At 43.0% G+C, this 20,587-nt stretch overlaps 1 protein-coding gene across 7 annotated transcripts in view; it reads right to left on the minus strand.

The window, feature by feature from the left end:
• The window catches only part of CHST3 (carbohydrate sulfotransferase 3), a 68,715-nt gene that overhangs the window by 14,732 nt on the left and 33,396 nt on the right, over positions 1-20,587 (minus strand). Inside the window, exon 1 of one of the 7 annotated variants that reach the window (XM_042460984.1) lies at positions 13,886-13,982. The exons of the other annotated variants lie outside the window; for them this stretch is intronic. The gene's annotated coding sequence lies outside the window, so the exon portion shown is untranslated. Of the gene's footprint in view, positions 1-13,885; positions 13,983-20,587 lie in introns of those variants that run through there. 7 annotated transcript variants of the gene reach the window in all.

Genomic DNA, 20,587 nt, shown 5'->3' on the forward strand with positions numbered 1-20,587 from the left:
ATAGATACAATTTTACTAATAACCACCTTCCTTCGCTCTCTGATACATTTGGCCTTCCTTTGGGTTTTAATACAAAATCACATGAATATAACAGAAAGACCTATGCTTCTAATCAGGAACTGATACCATAACACACTCTTTCTTTCCTTTACTTTTTTTTGTTTTTTTTGTTTTCAACCAATATTTTATATGTAAATTCCAAGAAATTAGTGTGTAGTCTCAGAGTGTGGTGGGCATGTTCAAGCCAGATGTACTAAGATTATGAACACCATATGCTCCATAGATGCAAAGATCAAAGGAAAAATGTTCTGGAGATTACATTGCTAGAGTTATAAAGTGATCTCTTCTGCAATAATGTATAAAGCTATATCAATCTGAACAAGAACAGAAAGGAAATAAAGTAATTTCTAGAACACAATTGTGATGAAAACTTTCCCCAATTAAGTATCCAAAGGGAACCTGTAGCATCTTTGAGACTAACTGGGCACAAAGGTTGTAGCATAAGCTTTCATACTGTTAACGATTCCCAAGCTTTTTGACTCGTGGAGCCCTTTTTAGAATCAATTTATATGGCGTAGCTCCTAAGAGGGCTACCCTATATTTTACAAGTTAATAGTGTTTAGGGGTAGTGTTACTTTTTGTTTCTTATTCTTTAATTTCATTCATTTTTTTATTTCTTTCATTTTCCTGGAGCAGCCATGGAGCACCTGCGAAGTGCCCATGGAGCCCTAAGGACTCCACGGAGCAAAGGTTGGGAACCACTGTTCTAGACTAACATGGTTATGTCTCTGATTTCTTCCCCTAATTAACTATCTCTTTAGCTACAAAAAGGGAACAGAGCCATGTAACATCAAAACTGTACAACTACCAAGTGCATGAAGTTTTTGGATTTATTTTGCCTGGCCTCGCATATGACTAGCTATCAAAAGAAGGTCTCCTTGTTGTATTTTAGATCAGAGCTTGGAGAACTTACTTTTTTGGCATTACAACTGGTAGAATGCCCCAGCAACCATGTAATTTTTACAAGTTCTGCATTATTCCCTGTCCCTAACATGCTATTCTATCTCAGGACCGAATCAGCATGTTCCACAAAGCATGCCACTTGAAAATACTATAAGGAGCTGTCTCTCCTGTTTCATAACTAAAAGCAGCTGTGTAATGTATTGATCAAATCAGGACCACAACATTGGGCTCATTTTTCCTGCAAAAATTCCTCTGCATCCTAAAGTCATCAGATCCCATCTGAGCTTGGAAGCTAAGCAGGATCAGCCTAAGTTAGTAATTGGATGGGAGATTGCTGGCAACAAATACCAGGCACTGTACACTCTATTTCAGAGAAAATAATTGGCAAAACCACCTCTGAGTATTCCTGGCCTAAGAAAAGCCTACAAAATTCATGGGGTCACCATAAGGCAACAAGTGACTTGAAAGTGTGTGGATTCACCCACACAAACAGGCTAGGCTGAATCCCCATGCTCTTCTCACAATCTCAGCTGAGTACCCATTTACCAACAAATATGCAGAGAGAGGGGGGACACAGGCTGTTTTTCCCATTAAGAAATGGCAATGGAAGGCCCTAGCCATATTGTGAGAATCAGCAAGGTGTAGTGATTTGAGCACACGACTAGGACTCTAGAGATTGGAGTTTCGTTCCCCACTCAGCTATGGAAACCCGCTGGGTGTCCTTGAGCAAGTCATACTCTTTCAGCCCCAGAAATAAGTCAGAAGCAACTTAAAGGCACACAAAATAAACAAATCACATTGTAAAATGGTGTATATTTTAAAACGATGTACTGTACTTAACATATAGCTTCGCCATCAGATGTCCCAATTCAGTTAAAAGACAACCAGTACTGGAAAAGCTTTGTTATAGGTCTGGATTGAGACTAGTTCTGGAAGTGACACTTTGGCCCTAAAGGGGACAAACCAACACTTCTGTGCTCACAAAATGACGCTGCAGAGACACCACTCTGCTCTTCTTTTTGGTCAAGAAGATAAACACATCCACACATCAAGATTTTACAGCACACTCTCTTGTTTTTTGGACAGATAAAGGTTAAAATTCTAGTCTCTTCTAAAATTCCTCACTGCTTCTTCTTATTCCAGTATTTTACACTTTAGTTCTGAGGTAATAGCCAAACACAGTTCCACTTGCAAAATGAACCCCAGGCTCTAGGCTGCATCTGCACTGCAGAAATAATCCAATTTGACATCACTTTAACTGCCATGGCTCAATGCGATCGAATTCTGGGATTTGTAGTTTTGTGAGACATGTAGCCTTCTGTCAGAGAGCTCTGGTGCCACAACAAACTACAATTCCCAGAATGCCAAAGCATTTCTGCACTGTGGATGCAGCCAAATAGTTGAAAAGGGCTGAAAGGGCCATGTAAATCCTCCCTCCTGCCACACACAACTCCAACCCTCCTGGAAGATGTTAATGCAAACTATGTTTAAAGACCTCCAAAGAAGGAGAGCCCATTACCCCTGAGGCAATCTATTCTACTGCCAAAAAATCTTACAATAAAAGAGTGCTTCTTAACATTTAGGTGGAATCTCTTTTCTTGTAATTTGAATTCACTGGTTTGTATTCTAGTCTTTGGAAGAGTTTTCCAAGCTAAACAAATCCATTCCCTAAGAAGACTATCACACGGGGAAAATCAGGAGATTAAAAAGGCATTTTCCCAAGAAAGTTGCATGCTTGCAGTGCAGATTTTCATACACATCGGGATCTGAGAGGACTTATCCCAGGAAGAACCAGGAATACTCCAGCAACAAACTTTTCAAATGATTTGTTGCTGGAGCATTCCTGGTTCTTCCTGGGATAAGTCATCTTAATTGCAACGTTGTCTGAAAATCTTCACTGCGATCATGCAACTTTCCTGGGGAAATGCCCTTTTAATCTCCTGATTTTCTCCATGCGATTGTCTCCAAAGTCACTCCTCCTAAGGCTTAGTTTCCAAATGTTTGACTGGGGGAGCAGGGAGGACACAGTTTTTAGTTCTCATATAGGCACTGAGGCTGCAATCCTGCCCACAGTTACCTGGTGGGAGCGAGGAAAACTTATTTGACTCAACGGAATTTCCCTCCAAATGAAACATGCATGGGAAGAGGCTAGGATTTTCGCAAAACTAGTTTTGAAAGAAATAAAAAGAACTTGGCTGGAGCCAAAAATCATTTTAATTTCTCTTGTGAAATAATCCTGAGTGTTCTTCTCCCCACTGGCCTGCATCATTGGCTCCAACATGCAACTCCCAGACAGAGAGAGTAATTTACCAAGTAATAGAGCCTGAAGGGTTATGTTTCCCATTTAAAGCTCAGTGCTGTGTGCTCTCTGTTCCATGTTGCTTTAACTCCCAGCTGTCTGCTTCCTACCCTAGAAAATGTGGAGCAAATTTTCTAATTTCAAGTCAATACACACACACACACACACACACACACACAAACCATTATGTACTATTTCAAAATCTCTTTAAGTGTCACAAAACATATGCCCAGAGACAACAATGAAGGTATTGTTATTTTTGCGTTCCAAGTTACAACTGGCAACCTAAATTTTTTATTGCTCAGCAAGGATAAGAAAAAATTATTTGTTTTATTTGCAAAAAGGCTTATATCCTGCCTCACTCCCCCCCCCCCCAAAAGAGATGAGAGTCAGCCATCAGAATCAAATGTAAAGTCAACAAAAATGTGTGCAGAGTTTACAAAAAAAATTCCAAAGACACAAAAACTCATATCAAACCATAATAGCAACAGCAGCCGGTAGATGGAGAAAATGGGCAGCAAGCTCACCAGCAGCAATGATACCCGATAGTCAAACAAATAAAGGCACATTTATGACAGTTAGCCCTTTAATTTCAGGTACCAAATTCTTTATCCATCCTTGCATGATACAAAGCAGAGTTATCTACTGAGAATTTGAAATACTAGGCACCTTGCTGATACATATTGAATTATCAAAAAGAGGCACATCCTTATTTTGAGAAGCAGAAGAAAATGGAAAGTAGGGTGCATCTACACCATAGAAATAATGCAATTTGACATCACTAAATGCTGTAGCTTTATCATATGGAAGCATGGGATTTGTAGTTTTAGCCTTCTCTGTCACATAGTGCTGGTGCTTCCCAAAACTACAAATCCCAGGATTCTGTAGGATGGAGCCATGGCAGTTAAAGTGGTGCCAAACTACATTATTTCTACAATGTAAATGCACTCCTAGTCTGTCCCACTCAAGAATGGTCTACTCCAATGGAAACTACACAGTTCAGCTCAATGGCCTACACCAGTGACGGTGAACCTTTTACAGGCCGAGTGCCCAAACTGCAACCCAAAACCCACTTATTTATTGCAAAGTGCCATGTCTCTCTGGCTTTCTAGTCAAAAATTCTGGCAAACTCTGTGCTGGGGCAATGGCACATGTGCCTACAGAGAGGGCTCTGAGTGCCACCTCTGGCACACATGCCATAGGTTCGCCATCACTGGCCTACACAGTTCAGTATCTACACAGAGTACACCAGTACTCCACCAAGCAATTTCATAACATGCAACATGCATTGGTAACTGATGTCTTCCAGATCAGTGCTGTGCAGTGCAGTTGTACTCGTTTTAAATTTAAAGAAGTTACCCAAAGTGCTCAATTCTATCCCTTAACTCTTTAATTGCTCCTTTTAATCCTGGAATAGATTTGCTGGCCACTAGCCACCACTGCTTAAACAGCCAGTGGACATGAGTTAGGAACTCACAGTGAACCAGTCTCTCTTGTCATGTGAATTTCAGCAACATTCATATTTTGGCCAAAATCCTACATCAAACAGGCAGACCCATAGACTCTTATACTGATGAGCAGTCTTAGATAAGACGAACAAAAGACCTTTATTGAAAACATCAGCAACAGACATTAACAGCAATGTATTTCAGTCAGAACTAAAGCCTATGTCCATCCCATGACAATACAAATGCTATCAAACTGACTCCACCCCTTTTGGTGTGCATTCCAACCCATTCCATAACAACCTTCCAATAGTTCCCTGTTTCCTGCCATAGGCGGGTTACAGACGGGCAGGGGAGGACGTCTTGGAGGTGTATTTAGCTGAATGCGGAGCCTCCAGACGGCCCGCCCCAGGGGCGTGCTTCAGGTGTTGGAGCTTCCATACGGGGGGCAGTGAAGACGCCTCACCTGGGTCCGTTTCGGACCCGGAGTTTCCAAACCGCCGCCTCGGAGGACGCTGCAAAAAGAGAGGCAGCTTCCGCACGGGCGGCCCAAACCGCGGCTTTTTTTTTCTTTTGCCGGCTGGTGGATGCGCAGCTGCGCAGCTACAGCGCTAAGCAACGGCAGAAAGCTTATGTGCGCATTTAAAGCGCCCTAGCCCCTTTAAACTTTCTCTCATCTACGAGGCCATGGAGGCTGGCATCTATGTGCCAGGGAACCCCAGCATCAACATCACAGGCCAGCAGATCGGGCCCCTGATACTGGCTGACTGTGCCTACCCCATTCGGAAGTGGCTCATGACCCCCTTGAAGAGAAAGAGAAGAAGAAAGCAGGGGAGACTGTGAGGAATGCCCTGGCAGATTTTTTTCTGACAAGGAGAATCTGAAGGATGGCTCCTGTGCCATCATCTGTGATATCAGAGTGCATTGTTCTGTAATAGCATAAGCACACGAATAAATGTATCCCATTATCCACAGTTTGAGTCTGCCTATCATTCCTGATCTGTGCTGTGGGCATGTTTTGCCACGTGCCTGAGGGGGACACACACAAACACACACACACACACAAAAGGTCTCCTGGCGTCTGTTTTCCTGGGGCAAAAAGATACATCAGCTCCAACTGCCAATTGCCCCTTTGACAATGTATCAATCCCCCTCAAATTCAAGCTTTCCTAATGGCCCATTTGAATGTATCAATGGGGCACCCAGAGGACATCTATTGGGGGAGAGATTCAAACTGCTCCTCTGAAAACTTTCATTGGCCTAGGACCACCTTGGCCTAACGGCCCTCAGCCACAGGTGCCCATATATACCCGTGCGCAACTGTGCAAGACCCCAGGACGGCGATTGACATGGGAGCGCCACGCAGGAGGGCCCCGGTCCGAATCGCCTACTGGACCGATGAGGAGGTCGGGATCCTCCTGGACTCCCTGATGCCACAGGCAGCCGCTCAAAGGGTGATGGCCAGCACGAACAAGCCCAACCGGGGGCATTTTCTCCAGGCATCCCGTGCCCTCGAAGACTTCGGGGAGCACCCCCCGGTTGACAGGCGGCCACCATTCTTTGAGCGGCTGAAGGACCTGTGGATCAGGGGAGATCGGCCCAGACCAGAAGATCGCCGTCCTCCAGGTAAGTCAGAGCTCTTGCCATGCCCTGTCCTACCCTCCTTGACCCTTCCCTTGCTCTCCTCTCCTTCCTGCATGGTGCCAATGCCATCCCTCCTCTTCCCTTCTGCAGGCGTGCGGCCGAGGCGGAGGCGGAGGGAGGGAGGGCACCCTGCCAGGTCGCCCTCTCCACCATCCTCGGGGGACGAGGATGTCCCCAAGGGTGGGCCACAGCCAGGACCAGCTGCTGTGGCCCCTCCGCAGCCAGAGCAGGCTCCTCTGGCGGAAGGTAGGTCCCCAGGGTGAGGGGTGGGGGTTGCCTGCCTGCAGCCCCCACGACACTTGTGCCCTCGTCTGCCATGCCAGCATGGTAACTTGGGCCTTTCCTTCCCCTTTTGCAGGGCTTCATGTCCTTGCTGCTGCCGCCGTCGCGCAGGAAGAGGAGCCTGGGCCGAGCCGCCGCCTGCCAGGGGACCCAGGGCACTTGGCCCTCGATGCCAGTGCCCTGGATCGTGTCCTCCAAGCCCGGCAGCAAGGTAAGTGTAGAGGTGAACCCAGGGAAGAGGAGTGGGGGCACCCAGAAACCCTGCCTGTGGGAGTGGGTGATGGGCTGCACAGGCTGATTCTAACCATCCTCTTTCTTTTCCCCCCACAGAGAACCGGACGGAGAGGAGGTTCGCTGCCGTTGAGGAGAAGGTGGACAAGCTGGCGGAGAGAGTCTCCTCCATGGAGGAGACCCTCCAAGAGATCCTCCGCCGGCTGCCCGCCCCACCGCATCCTCCCCTTCCCTGAAGCAGCTTCCCTCTCCTGCCCCCTCTGCCATCCCCCCTTCACCACCCCCCTTCACCCTCCCCCTTCCCTTTGTATATATTGTATATATGTAAATAAAAAAGTTTTGTTATTGTAAATAAAACAGTTTATTTTTTTTTTAAAATTGTGTGGTTAATTATGCGCAACTGCGGCAGTGTGGCTGTGAGTGTGAATGAGGCGCAACTGTGCAGTCTAAAGCTAGGCAGGAGTGCTGTGAGGTAGCAATCTCCACAGGGCAAGGTTGCTGGGGATTCTGGGAGATGAAGTCCAAACGCCTGGAAGGACAGAGTTTGGAGATTGCTGGTTTGGGGACCAGTGAGCCAGGCATGGTGGGAGGAGAGAACAGGAAGGGTAGAATAGAGTAGATAGGGCTGGGAGGGAACACATGCCCTGGGAGGCGAAATGATATCTTTATGGGACATCATGGGACCTAGTGCCTTGTCAGTGCTCCCTGCCCCTTGATCCCAGGCCCCCTCTAGTTGCCCTTTGCCTTTGGGGGCAAGTTTAGAGGGCATCAAAAGGTCTTGGGCACATTCAAGCTCCGGGGTCTCTTTTTTTTTTCCTTTGCCGGCTGGCGAATGCGCAGCTGCGCAGCGCTAAAGCAGCGGCGGCAGAAAGCCTATGTGCGCATTTAAAGTGCCCAAGCCCCTTTAAACTTTCCCCCCCGATCTGCCCAAAAACAATGGTGGTCTCCTGCCAGCTGGTGATCAGCTGGTGTTGGCATCCTTGTCCACTTGCACGTTGCCAATGTCACCAGCATCATGGATGCCTCCTCTCCTTTGGTCCCCGTGCTCCTGCTGAATCTGCAATGCACAGCCACAGCTGTCTCTGCTGCCACCGCTGTCCCCCTGCCATCCCCCATCACCTCCCTTGTACATATGTCAATATTTACAGTTTTAGCGTTTTTTATTGTTAGGTGAAAATGGCAGAGGAATGTGTGTAGGGGTGCACTTTAAAGTCCAAACTTTCCAAGCAGCGCATGCGTACATGTTGCTCTAGGGTTAGGGTTAGGAGGCTTAAAATGCACCGCAGCTGTGCCTCAGCTTCCACAGCTGCATGGCAGCGGACGTTGCAATTAAAGCCTGACTGCAAACTGTGCATGTTCCAAGACCCCAACTCACTATGCGACGGAGCTTTTAAATGGGCAACTTAAATTAGCGGCGTAGCAATTCTGGTGTACCGGTGCAGCAGCTCTCATGGCTTCTTCCACTTCTCGATATGTGTCAGTATTCAGGTAGGACTGCTCCAGTTTCTGCAGTTACTCCAGTTTCTGGGACCATATAGCTATAATGTCAGCCGTCTCAGTATGAGACCAAGACGTCCCCCTGCCTTTTTTCGGGGTGCTGGTGGATGGCTGAGCCATCCTGCCTGGTGGCAAAGGGGAGCCGCCACACAGCTGTGCCAGGAGCAGCCGAACTGTGCCCTTTCCCAGGTGAAAATGGTGCAGGAATGTGTGTAGGGGGTCACTTTAAATCCCAAACTTTCCCTTATCACTTTCTACAACCAAAACATCCGCCGGCAAAACTTACAACTTCCCGCGGTTCTAGCAACGCATGCGCACAAGTGGCTCTAGGGTTAGGGTTACGAGACTTAAAATGCGCCGCAGCTGTGCCGCAGCTTCCACAGCTCCATGGCAGCGGACGTTGCAATTAAAGCTTGACTGCAAACCACGCATGTCCCGGGAACCCGACCCATTATGCGACGCAGCTGACACGGAGCTTTTAAACCGGCAACTTATATTTGCGGTGTAGCAATTCTGATGTATCGGTGCAGCAGCTTACAGACGGAAATGCGCAGGTACGTATCAAACAGAAAAGAAGCGGAAAAAAGCAGCACCTTTTTAATGCCGCTTCTTCCCGCTTGGGGCGTGCGGGGGGCGTGTTCATGACGGCATTCAGGTAAAGCCCGTCTGAAGGCTCTACCTTCATGACGTCATGAGTACATCCCTTTTTGCCCGTCTGTAACCCGCCATAATGTATCCATTCTTAACTGAACTATGCTCAGCCATGAAAATACTTCCCCTCCCTTGCATAGACATATATACATCTTGCACCTTGCATACAAAACACATGGCAGATTCCACAGATTCTGACATTCTGCCACCCCAAACTACATCTCCCCCCTCTTCAAGGACCTGGCTTGCCCAGATACTTAGCATTAAACTTCTGTACCAAATCAGGAGTATTAACATATTTGGCATACACCCATTCATTTTCTGCCTCTGGGAAATGTTTCCACTTAATGAAATACTGCAATTTTTTTGAGGGAATGGTGAGATTCTAGGATTTTCGGCACCTCAAAATGTTGTTCCCCATCAATCACAAGAGGAGGTAGGGGTGCTGATTCTGGTCTCTCTGGTCTCCAAGGATCTGACTCCAATGCTACTTTAATAAATTAAAATGAAAAATTGGGTGCAAATGTCTATAGTTCTTAGGCAAGTCTAGTTCCACCGTTACCTTACTGACCAGCCTCTTGACGACAAAAGGTCCAACAAATTTTGGGACTAGCTTCTTTGACAGCTGTTGGGTTTTCTGATATTTTGTAGACATATACTGTATACCTTATTCCTCGGCTCAGGAGTCCATGCTTGGCCCATTTTACAGTTGGCATATTTTTATAGTCTTGTGTAGCCTCCTCAAGGGCTGTTACTGACTGAGTTTGTTAAAGATTTATGATAAAGATGAGCGAAAGATACCCACAGCGAAATGAACTTGGAAATTAACTGTCTTTCTTATAGAAGATCCAATAACTCAAAGCTGAAATTAAGACAAAATTTGGGTGATATGATGTGTGGTAGGGTGGCTCATGATTTAATCTAATAGGGGGATTTTATAACTTCAGGATGAGGTAAAAATAAAGTTATGTTTTCTTCTCAAGTATTATTTTTTATTATTTCATTTTTATGCTGACTTTCTCCCAAAAAGGGACCCAAGGCAGCTCACAAGATAAAATTTACAGCTGTGCCAGAACATTTCTAAGGACCTTATCACACTAGCAAAATCCTGCTGCGAAACAGGATTTAAAATAGATTTAAATTAGAAAAAAACCCACAAAAGCAGAAAGTTTGTCAGATGATGTTCCTGCAAACATGAAATAACACAAAGTTAAAGCGAAGGCAAAAGGGACAAAAGCAGGAACATCGTCTGATAAACTTCCTGTATTTGCAGGGGTTTTGTAATTTAAATCCCCTTTCTCAGCGGGATTTTGCTAGTGTGATAAGGTCCTAACAGAGGATGAATTCCAAGCTCAGGTCAATTTCAGGAGATAACAGATAATTTCTTGTGCTAATTACCCCAGGAAACCTATCATTGGTTTCCACATGGTGGGCTGGGTGGACTCTTGTGACTAAACATTGAGCAATCCAGATGGTTTGAAATTTCTTTGCTTCTCTGTCCATGTGCTTTCCCCAGCAAAGTATATTGCTCTGAGCCAGTTTTATAGTAAAGCAGAGTCATTAACCTCTGTCTCACCACAGGCCTCCTCTTAAAAGTCCTATTTCTGTTTATGAGCTTTTCTAAGAACTGTTAAAAGTCTGTAGTGGCTCACAAAGCAAAATGGTCTGCAGTTTTCATCTAAGACTTTGCTTGAGGATGCTCTTCAAAATGGCCTTCATCTCAGCAAGATGGAAAACATCATGGGGAAACAACCAAGAGGAACCTTCCCTTGGGTTACATGTAATTTGAGTGTATATCTGAATGCACAGAAACGTAAGCTACTGTTAAAGAGATCCAAACTGATTGGTGGGTTATGCAAGTGTCAGTATTTTGAATACAGCCCAGGCCATTTTGGCAATTGGAAATTCAAACACTAGCTCAAGGGCAGAAGTAATATTATCAAGAATCTGAAAAGTTGACAACTTACTGCCCTTTACGTTCATTGGGTTGGCCTGATCACTATATCAGAAGTATTCTTTTCAAAAGAAATATTAATAAAACAGCAGAACAATGCAGAAAATATACCCAACCACTTCCTGTCTATTTTATCCACTTAATTCTAATCCTCCCCTTGAATGTCAAGTCAGAATGTTAAACAAACTGAATTATCAAAGAGAGACAAATAGAATGGGAGATATTAAGGAACCCTGTTCTTTAATCTTCCCTCTCTGTCCCCCGCAGGGTTTACATTTCAAAATTGTAAACTTGTTTCCAGACAGCAGAATCCTCTGCTGCTATTTGTGTTATTTAAAACCAAGCAGGAAGTAATTTCCAAACAAGAAATAGAACAGCAAGACTGAATGAGATTTTTCATTCCTTGGCTTGTAGATACAGGGACTGTGCAAGCACACATGGGTACATATGAAACATAAAATGAAAGAATGGGCTATGTGACTTCTTACTATACTTCTATGTTTCATCTGAAGCCTCGCACGTCGGTATGTCAGAGCGATGCATCATTCAATCCTCTGCTCCTATCACATATGTAGACACTCTGTGTCAGGGTGTTGGGGATACTTCTCAAAGGACTCCAGCTGTTCTAAGGACTCAAACTGCATGCTAAATTAGCTCAACCGAGGCGTCCTCATCTTGCATGTTCTTAGGCACTGCGGGGTCTGACAGGAAATATGAGGCCATGGCTTGTATGAGCAATCACTGAAGAAGAGGAAGAGGCTCTTCAATTATATAACCTTCATCAAATCAAATTTCTAGATTTAAAGTTTCATGTCTGCTTGGGGAATTTTTATCCCCTTGTGCACATAAAGGTAAATAGGTATATCCTGTCTAGAGCATCATCTGATTATCTGCACGCAAAAAAATAACTGCTTTGAAAATCTATAATGAGATAAAGAGCTTTATCACACATGGGAAGATCCCATGGGAAAACAGGAGTTAAATGCGATTTCAAGTACATTCGAATTTAAACCAACGTTGTACATTCAGTTAGTTTATATCACATTAGGGACTGCTCAAGTGAAATAACATGAAGTTAATCCGAACGCAAAGCAGAGAAAAACAGCAACTTTTTTACCTTCGGATTGTTCCAAAAGTAAAAAGCTGCTGTTTTTCTCTGCTTTGTGTTTGGATTAACTTCGTGCTATTTCACGTTATCTGTGACGTCGTGTGATAAACTTTGGGCATTTCCAGGTTTTCTTTGGTTTAAATCTAGTTTAACTCCCATTTTCCTGCAGAATCTTGCTAGTGATAATATCTCTTTATTGCCTGATAATGACCCATAATAATACATGAATGTGAGCCAGGGGAATCTTGCCAAATGTTGTATCAGGAAAGAAAACTCTTGAACTCATCTTGAAAGACATGCATGCATGCATGCACGCGCACACACACAGAGTATTTATATAGACACACACATATATTTAGTCTTATATAAAATCTGTCACTTCCTATTTATCTTTCCTGCTTTTAAAGCAAACAAAGAATGAACAGTATGGTGTTGTAGGGAGAGAGAACTCGAAAGACCAAAACATATTTCCACCTATTTAAAGCAATATTTGGGTGTATCCCTTCTTGTGAGTACAACTGCATGAGAGGGAAAAGTGAGACCATATTTGCTTGCACTCTCCAGTTGCTTCCTACTCCCAGCCTGTTATGCTCAATGTGTTGGAAACTTGGGAAGTTATGCTTTGGTCTACAATTCCCAGAATGGTCCTGGTGGCAGGGGCATTATAGGAGCTGCAGGCCAACAAAGTAACTTTTCCATGCTCTGGCTGGACGGTGAAGAACTGCAGCAGAAAGCTGGCTGTACTCATATAGGCTGAGAGGGCATTTCGAACAGAAAATGTAATATATTTTTCTAGAATAGAAGAAGCTTTGAAAGGTTTTAAAGCTGAAAGAAATATGCAGCAATTATCCCAGTCACCAAATTCAAAGCCAGATAATAATCCTATAACTTTTAGGGCTGCTGCTAAAACATTTGTTGCCTCATTCTCTTTCTGGCCCTACTATGGCATGCAGTCTCCCCAGCCTGTAGTAACCAATGAATATTCTACATGGCAAGCAATTTGACTGCAAGGTGAGAAGGTGAACAGAAAGGAGATGTTTCAGCTGCCTCATTATCTGCCCTGCTAGACAATTTAAAGGTGTATGCAACTGCTCTCTGGTTCTGAATCTGTAGGTTTTAATTACAACCCCTTATGATGCTGTTGACCCTGGTGGGAGAGGTTCTGTAGATTCATAAATTGCTTCAAAATTCTGCCACACCTGTTTGACAAGCAAACAGGGAAGAGGAGAAATGCGGACATCCATCAGGGGAAACAAAACCTTTTCCAAACCACTTCAGTTCTTGTAAAATCTCTTCTCTGCCTTCAGCCTCTTTTTGTCTCAAATAGCAACAGCTGCCATGGCCTGTAGCTACTGCCATTCTTGAGGCAAAAAATACATATTCATCATTCTGCACTATACAGATTTTCAAGATAGATATGAAGTGGGGATTATTGTTTTTATAAGGCCTGATCTCCTTTACTATCCTCCTCTATTGAAGCCAGTATTCAGGAGATGTTCTCATGAATGGATTTAAACAACCACTCATTACTAAATGACACAGAGAGGAAATACTATTTATACTAACTTGAACAAAGTGAAATACAGAAAGTTCTGTACTCCTAAATTACTGCAAGAACATTTTCGCATGTGATATTGTATATGCAATCTACTCAGAACAGCATGTGTGACCAAGATCTAACTAAATGAGGGGTTTGCAAAAAATCTGGACAACAGTTGGAAAATACATGGGTTTCTCCAGAGTAAAATTTTCTTCACTTAGATTTAAAACTACATGTGTTATATGAAAACTGCTTTTGGTAGCCACTTTACCTCTGAAACAGCATCAACAGCTGTGGAACACTGTTCCAGAACTTGATCCAGATGTCATCATTGGGCCAGTTTCCAGCAGAAAACCAGTCTGTTGTTTGCATCTGAAGATCCCATTTACTACAAGAAGTACCATCCAGGACACATGAGCGCTGCACAAGACTGACGTTTGGTTGCACTCATCTAAATTGAAAGCACATTCTACACTAGATCTCCACAGCTGTTTTTTCCTCAAGATAAAAATGGCCAATTTATGCACACTGCTTGAAAGAAGTGCAAATCATGTACAGTAACATGAAATCTAGTCTTCAGTCCAAGGATAGAAATGTTTGACTATTTCTTATAATCAGATAGCTGTTACTATGTCCAAATCACAGTGTTTGCTTGGAGCCTTAAGCAACATTAGTTATCTTTGAAATATATAGCACACTCTGAAGAGCAGATAGAGAAGTGGCTTAGTTTGCCAAGAAAAAAAAGTATCCTTTGACATAGGACCTTATCCTATAAAAGTGGAATTTTAACAAGATAAAGAGTCTTTGCCCAGTACCTATCACACAATGTTGTGTCTGGCTTGCTGCAGCCTTGTATTCCATTTATTACTGTTGTGAAGCTTTTCACTGATGGGCAAAAACCATCTCAATCTCACTGCTATTCCACAATTGAATTTGTGCAATAGGTCCTTTCCACTGCAGTTCTGCTTCACAGGCAGTCATGGGTATGATTCTGTTCCTCTCTTCCTGCCGCTCACAGTGATTGCAGCCACCAACACCTCCCAAAACATTGTGCTGTGTTCACATCCAGACAGTTGCTTGGCTTTAAGAGGCAATGGGTAGCCACAATCACTTGTCCCCTCCTTCTTTCTGGAAGGCAGCATTTGGCAGTGCAAAAAACAGATCACGCGACCATGAATCTCCAAAATGCTATTGTGGGGGAAAGTGTGATAAGAAATGGTGCCAAACAGCTATTCTTTTATTCTTACAGTAGTACTATGGTAGTGGGACAGCAAGCTGGCATGATAAAGACCATAATATGCAAAACCAACCCAAGTTTTGCCAATAAGTGTACACCAGAAATCAGAGCAAAAGTGTTAATACTGATGATGTTAAATTACAAGGGGCAGGAGGTTAAATCTAGACTGTAAAATACCTTTTTCTCCTAGTGAAACTTGAGTTTAATTTAGAGATCATTTTCCAGGGAACTATAATGGGAGGGGCGGCACTTTGATTTGCTGAACTGTTCACCACCACCATTTCCCCTGCCACTATCAACAAGTTTTAGACTCCTTGGTAAGAACAAAGCAGGATATTTTTATAGTGAGAACTGTATGTCCAAGTGGACACCTGATCCTGCCTTTTGGACACACAAAAAAGATTAACATGCCTGTACAACTTAATCAATGAACCAAGAACACCAATTCAGCCTGGAACTAATGGTAAGATATAATACATGTAAATATATTTTATTCTGTTTTTAAAAAATCGCCTTCATTTACTTCTGAACGTCATAATTGTATGAGGCACAGAAGCAACTAGTTATGAACCAATTGAGTGAGAAAATGGAGAAGCTGCAACAATTTCTTTAAAATGCTTTGAAGCAGTGAACACCAAGTACAACAGGCATCAAAGAACAAGAGGGAGGGACCAAAAAGAGGAAGACTAATAGGGGAGGAGGGGAATGACGAATCTGAAAAAGTACACAAAGACCCATTACAGATGGGCATAATAGTACGGACTCAGTCCATACTAGGGTTAGAAAGGGCCATCACTTCCGGATGCCCCTAACCCTAGTACAGACCAAGTCTGTACAAAATGGCGGTGCCCGTTCCACACGGGGGCCACCATCTTTACGTAGCGGACGCACTGCGTCCGCACATCGCACGGCAGATATGATGCCGCGAGTGCGCCATTGGCGCCTCGCGGCATCATAGCTGCAACGCATAGAGAAGCACCATTTTGGCACTTCTTTTTAGCTACGCCGGGAAGCCTTGCGGTTTGGCCGCTGGGGCTTCTCAGTGCAGCTAATGACGGTGCAGGCAGAGCGCCACTTTTTGGCGCTCTGTAACGTGCCAATGCAAAGAAAAAGGAAAAGAGAAAACAGATCAGTCAAGGGGGAAAAACTTGAAGAAGGTAAAGTGTGAGAACCTAACCTGGAAGGAGAGGAAAGAGAAGAGGAAGAGAATGCAAAACCCCCCAAAAGGACAGCTTCAAAAAAACCTAAAGACAACAGAAAAATTGTTGGAAGTGTGGAAAATGTACAAAGGAAATGAATCGTTTTTCTCTGTGTGTTTCTTGAAAAAGATATTTGATCATTGTTCTTGTATGCTATTTGTTGATGGAAGATACAATGGTCTGAGTAATGCTGATGGAGGTGAGCTATTGGGTTGAGTGGTTCTGGGTTACAGCCTTCTTTATACATAAAAGTTGTTGTTTCCTGCCTCCTTTCTAGGTCTGTTTCTTTTTAGTTTCACTAATTCCTTCTCAGGTGTGTGGCTGGGTGAGAAATGGAGTTTTCCAGAAGTCATGCAGCTGTTTCTTTTCTTTCAAGCTCAAAGCAGTGACAAGTGGGGTGAAGGAAGGAGTGAATCATGGATGGCATTTTTCACCTGCATTCAAGTCAGATTTTTAGTGGCATAAATTTAGGATGCAATTTAGAATACACCTCATTAAAACAAATGTTCTCTTTCAATGTAAATTTCCTCATTAACTTTAGGTGGTGAACACATGACAGCTGATAGTCATCATGGTATGATATACAGAGAAATAACCTGGCTATGTGGCGAGAGTATATGTGTGTGTGTTCAAGCTGTTAACAAATAGGAACTGCTAGGATTGAGCAGTGACAGGAGAAAAAGAGGGTATTTTGATCTGAGCATTGTGTCTTGTGAATTACAGTGTAGAGGTGAGTGATTGTTTTTAGCTTGTTAATGTGTTTTAGCTTGAATATTTGTAGGCGCCAATAAATAACATGAACTGAAAATTCAATTTTCTGCACAGAAAACACACATGCATTTTCGACGCAGAATAAGTGCCAAATTGCAAATATTCTCACCCATCTCTTTGTTAAGCTTGCTGAACACTTGAGAAACCGATTTTTCAACCATTTAAAAAATACCTTTTAATACTACCCCTAGTGAATGGCTATCTCTGAGCAATCCATATTTCTCTGTAAATGTATACTTGTGGGAGACAGTCCTCTGAGGCAGATCCCATCCTGACCTATATATTATGCATCTTTTCTAATGTATGATTTTTCCCCCCACTTTCTGTACAGAATCTAGGTAATGTTATCATCAAATCACTGCAATCCAGTGTGTTTCATATTGTCCTCTTGTGGTTTTCAGTCTTGTTTTATGGTCATTGCAGCATCACTGTCCCATCTAGGCAAGAAAAATGACAGTGAACCTTTATCTGATCCTGTGTCTTTAATTAAAGCTTTCCTGTTTGCAGTTTCCACTTATTTTATTGCTACCAGTTGACTGCAGCTCAGGGATTAGGGACAAATAAGCCTATTAACTCAGATTTCCACTGAATAGCTCGTGTATGAAGTGAGACTGACATCAATAGCTCAAGGGACCATTCTGAACACCACTTATTAGAGACTGAACCTATTTTTATTTGAAATTTAGCATGTTCCACACAGTCTGGGTTCACTATGCCAGTACAGAATGAATTGCCCTCTCCCTACCCATCTTTTGAACTATCAGTTTGTGCTTGATCACATAGAAGCATGGTTGCAAGAGCAACTGCAGCTCAGATACAACCTTAAATTACGTGATAGTCTAGAACTGAAACAAGCTATGACTCTGCTTTTGGTCTTAGAACTGAAGAACAGGTTGAACTTCATGTAAGAAAAGAAGGCAGATTCCAACATCTTTTGCTTATCTGGCAAGAGGAGATGTCTCTTTCTAAGTGAGCTGTTGCCATGGAGTTGTGGCAGGGAGCCTAAGAATCTGCTTCTGGAGCACCACAAGATGCCAAAAAGTCTGTGTAAATCAAGAATACCTCCAGTGAAGTCACAGCAATGAACATGGAAATGGGCAATGGGGAAGTATGTTCATTTGACTTGCTTCATGTTGCTAAAGTTATGAGACCCCTCACGGTGCCTTAATGAATAAAAAGCCAAATCACTCCCTTTTACCCACAAAATTCAAATATTATTTGGATCCCACTGCTTCTGAATATACTCTGTAAGTGTTAGCAAAAGGAGTTGATCTAATCCATGGTCCAAAGTCACCAATGAAGCAATGATCTGAACACAGCAGCAAGTGTCTTTGTGCCCCTCTGAAAGCAGCAGCAAAAAAAAAAAAACATGTAATAACGTCTGGGAATACTGTGGATAATATTCTTCAACTCACTGACCCCTATAGCTTTATTAGGCAGAGTAAAGTTTTCAGTTAAACAGCAATAGATCCACAGGGATTTTCTGCCTTCTTTTTACGCCAATAGCAGCACACAACTTTACTGAAGGTCAGATACATTCTCTATTATAGTACAGTCAGTCCTCCATAGTGTCAGCATACTCTGCACTGGTCCTGTTAGATATGTGGTTTCATAATATTTAGAATTGGGCACGTTGTGAGGTCACAATGCCTTGTGGAAACAAGACATGTGTAGGAGTCACACTAACCGGAGGACATATGTGAGATCTAGACAAATCTAAGACAAGGAAATGAGACTGACGAGCACCTTGAATTCCATCCCCCTGCTTTTTACATTTCTTCTTGCAATGGAAACAAAAGAAGCAATCGTTAAAGCAATCAGTGACCATACCCTGTACATCACCATCTGATGTTCCTACATCCTCTTCCACCTTGATCATTAAAGTATTGTCTCAAATCTAATCAATGCACTGACACTCTGGCATTAAAACCATCAAGTCATCACAGACCCTTTTGTCAGTCCCCTCAAACAGCCATCAAAGCCTTTGATTACATCCCGGAGGTGGAGCATGAAATGGGGTACAAATATTTCTCTAGTCTTAGCCATATTGTTTGCAGACTGGGACCCCTCAGAGTATGGTCTGACCTACTCTAAACCATGCTGGACACAGTGCTACATATTTCCATGGACCTGTTTTCAGGATCAGTAATTATCATGCTTTTCAATCCCAACCTATCTCTAGCCAACCTTTCACACCTTCCTTTCTGATACTAGTCATAAGTTTGTATCAGTTCCTGTATGTTTGCGTGCACCTTTACACATTCCTAAATAAATGTTATTTACCAAAAACTGGAGTTCTCTCTGCAATTAGGACTGGTATACATAGGTGAAAAGATCTATGCAAGTTACTCTCCTCTCATAGGCCTTCTTCTGACCTGTAATTTATCCAGATTCTAATAAGATGCTGGCACTGCTAGTGAGGACTGCCAGCATCCCCCTACTTTTTAAGGGTAATAGTATCCACAGATTCTTTATTCATGGATTCAACTATCCAAGGCTTGAAAATATTTTAAAAATATTTATAAATTCCCAAAAGCAAACCTTGATTTTGCCATCTGATATAAGGGACACATTTTTACTATGCCAGTAGTTCTCAAATGGTGAGGTGGGATCCCTGGGTGAGTGGGTGGGTGGGTGGGTGACGCAGGAATTGCTCAAGGAGGGGTGGGATTTGAAGGCTTTGATCTACTCTGCTCCTCTTCTTCCTGAACTTTTTTATATGTAAAATTTACACATGGATTGAATTAAATATTGAATTTACTTAAATAAAACTTTTCTAATTTGAACAATGTTAATTCCATATAAAATGTTAAAATATAAATACACATGAATGTGTGATTGAAAATACACACACTAAATAAACAAAGTGTTTTTATTCGTATATGCCATTGAGTGGATTGGGTGCAATGTCTGCATGTAGATGTAAAGAAGGTCTCAACAGCAAAAAGTTTGAGTACCACTGTACCATGCCATTGTGTTTAATCGAACTTGAGCATAAACAGATCCAGAGGGGTCCTGGAACCAAACCCCAGAGGATACCAAGAGGCCAGTGTATTATCCGTACAGTTCAGTAAAACAAATAATCAGACTGAAATCTCTCTCTATTTGATAACCACCTTCACTACAAACATATTTAATCACTCACTATGACAGAAATTCATGATCACGGTTATAAAAGTGTAGCCTTGAATACAGACCATTAAAGTCCCCAAAAGACTTGCAAGGAGGAATTTCAACAAGGATCTTGCCTATGATTGTCACACTGGAGATTCACAGGTGGAAGGGGGTGGAAATATCAGTCTGTTGCAACCAAAGTGACAGGAAGCCAGACCCCACCCCATTTTTTGCAGCGGTTACTGCCCAGTAACACAGCATTAGAAGTAGGGCATGGGAGAGCAGCTAGTTAGTTAACCTGCTTAACTAAGTAGCTGGTCTAGAATCTTAGTCAATTTTTGCACAAGTCTGGAAAAATAAGCTTCTTTTATGGAAGAACGCATACTTGAAGTAGAAGACATAAAATGAGGAAATGAATAATATTTTGCTCTCACTACTTTGTAGGATCTAAGAGACAAAGCTGATGGGCCAAATAGAGAGATCTGTGGCTGCTCCAGCCACAATCACTCTGGGACTGCAGCAACATACAGCCATCCTGATTAGTAGCTGTGGAAGGTCTCACCCTTTACACAGTTGTCTAATCATCTTTTGAACTATGTGTTGTTTACCTTCAAGTCTTTTCTGACTTACGGCAACCCTAAGGCAAACCTAG

This window comes from Sceloporus undulatus, chromosome 3 (genome assembly GCF_019175285.1).
Source record: "Sceloporus undulatus isolate JIND9_A2432 ecotype Alabama chromosome 3, SceUnd_v1.1, whole genome shotgun sequence".
Lineage (NCBI taxonomy): Eukaryota > Metazoa > Chordata > Lepidosauria > Squamata > Phrynosomatidae > Sceloporus > Sceloporus undulatus.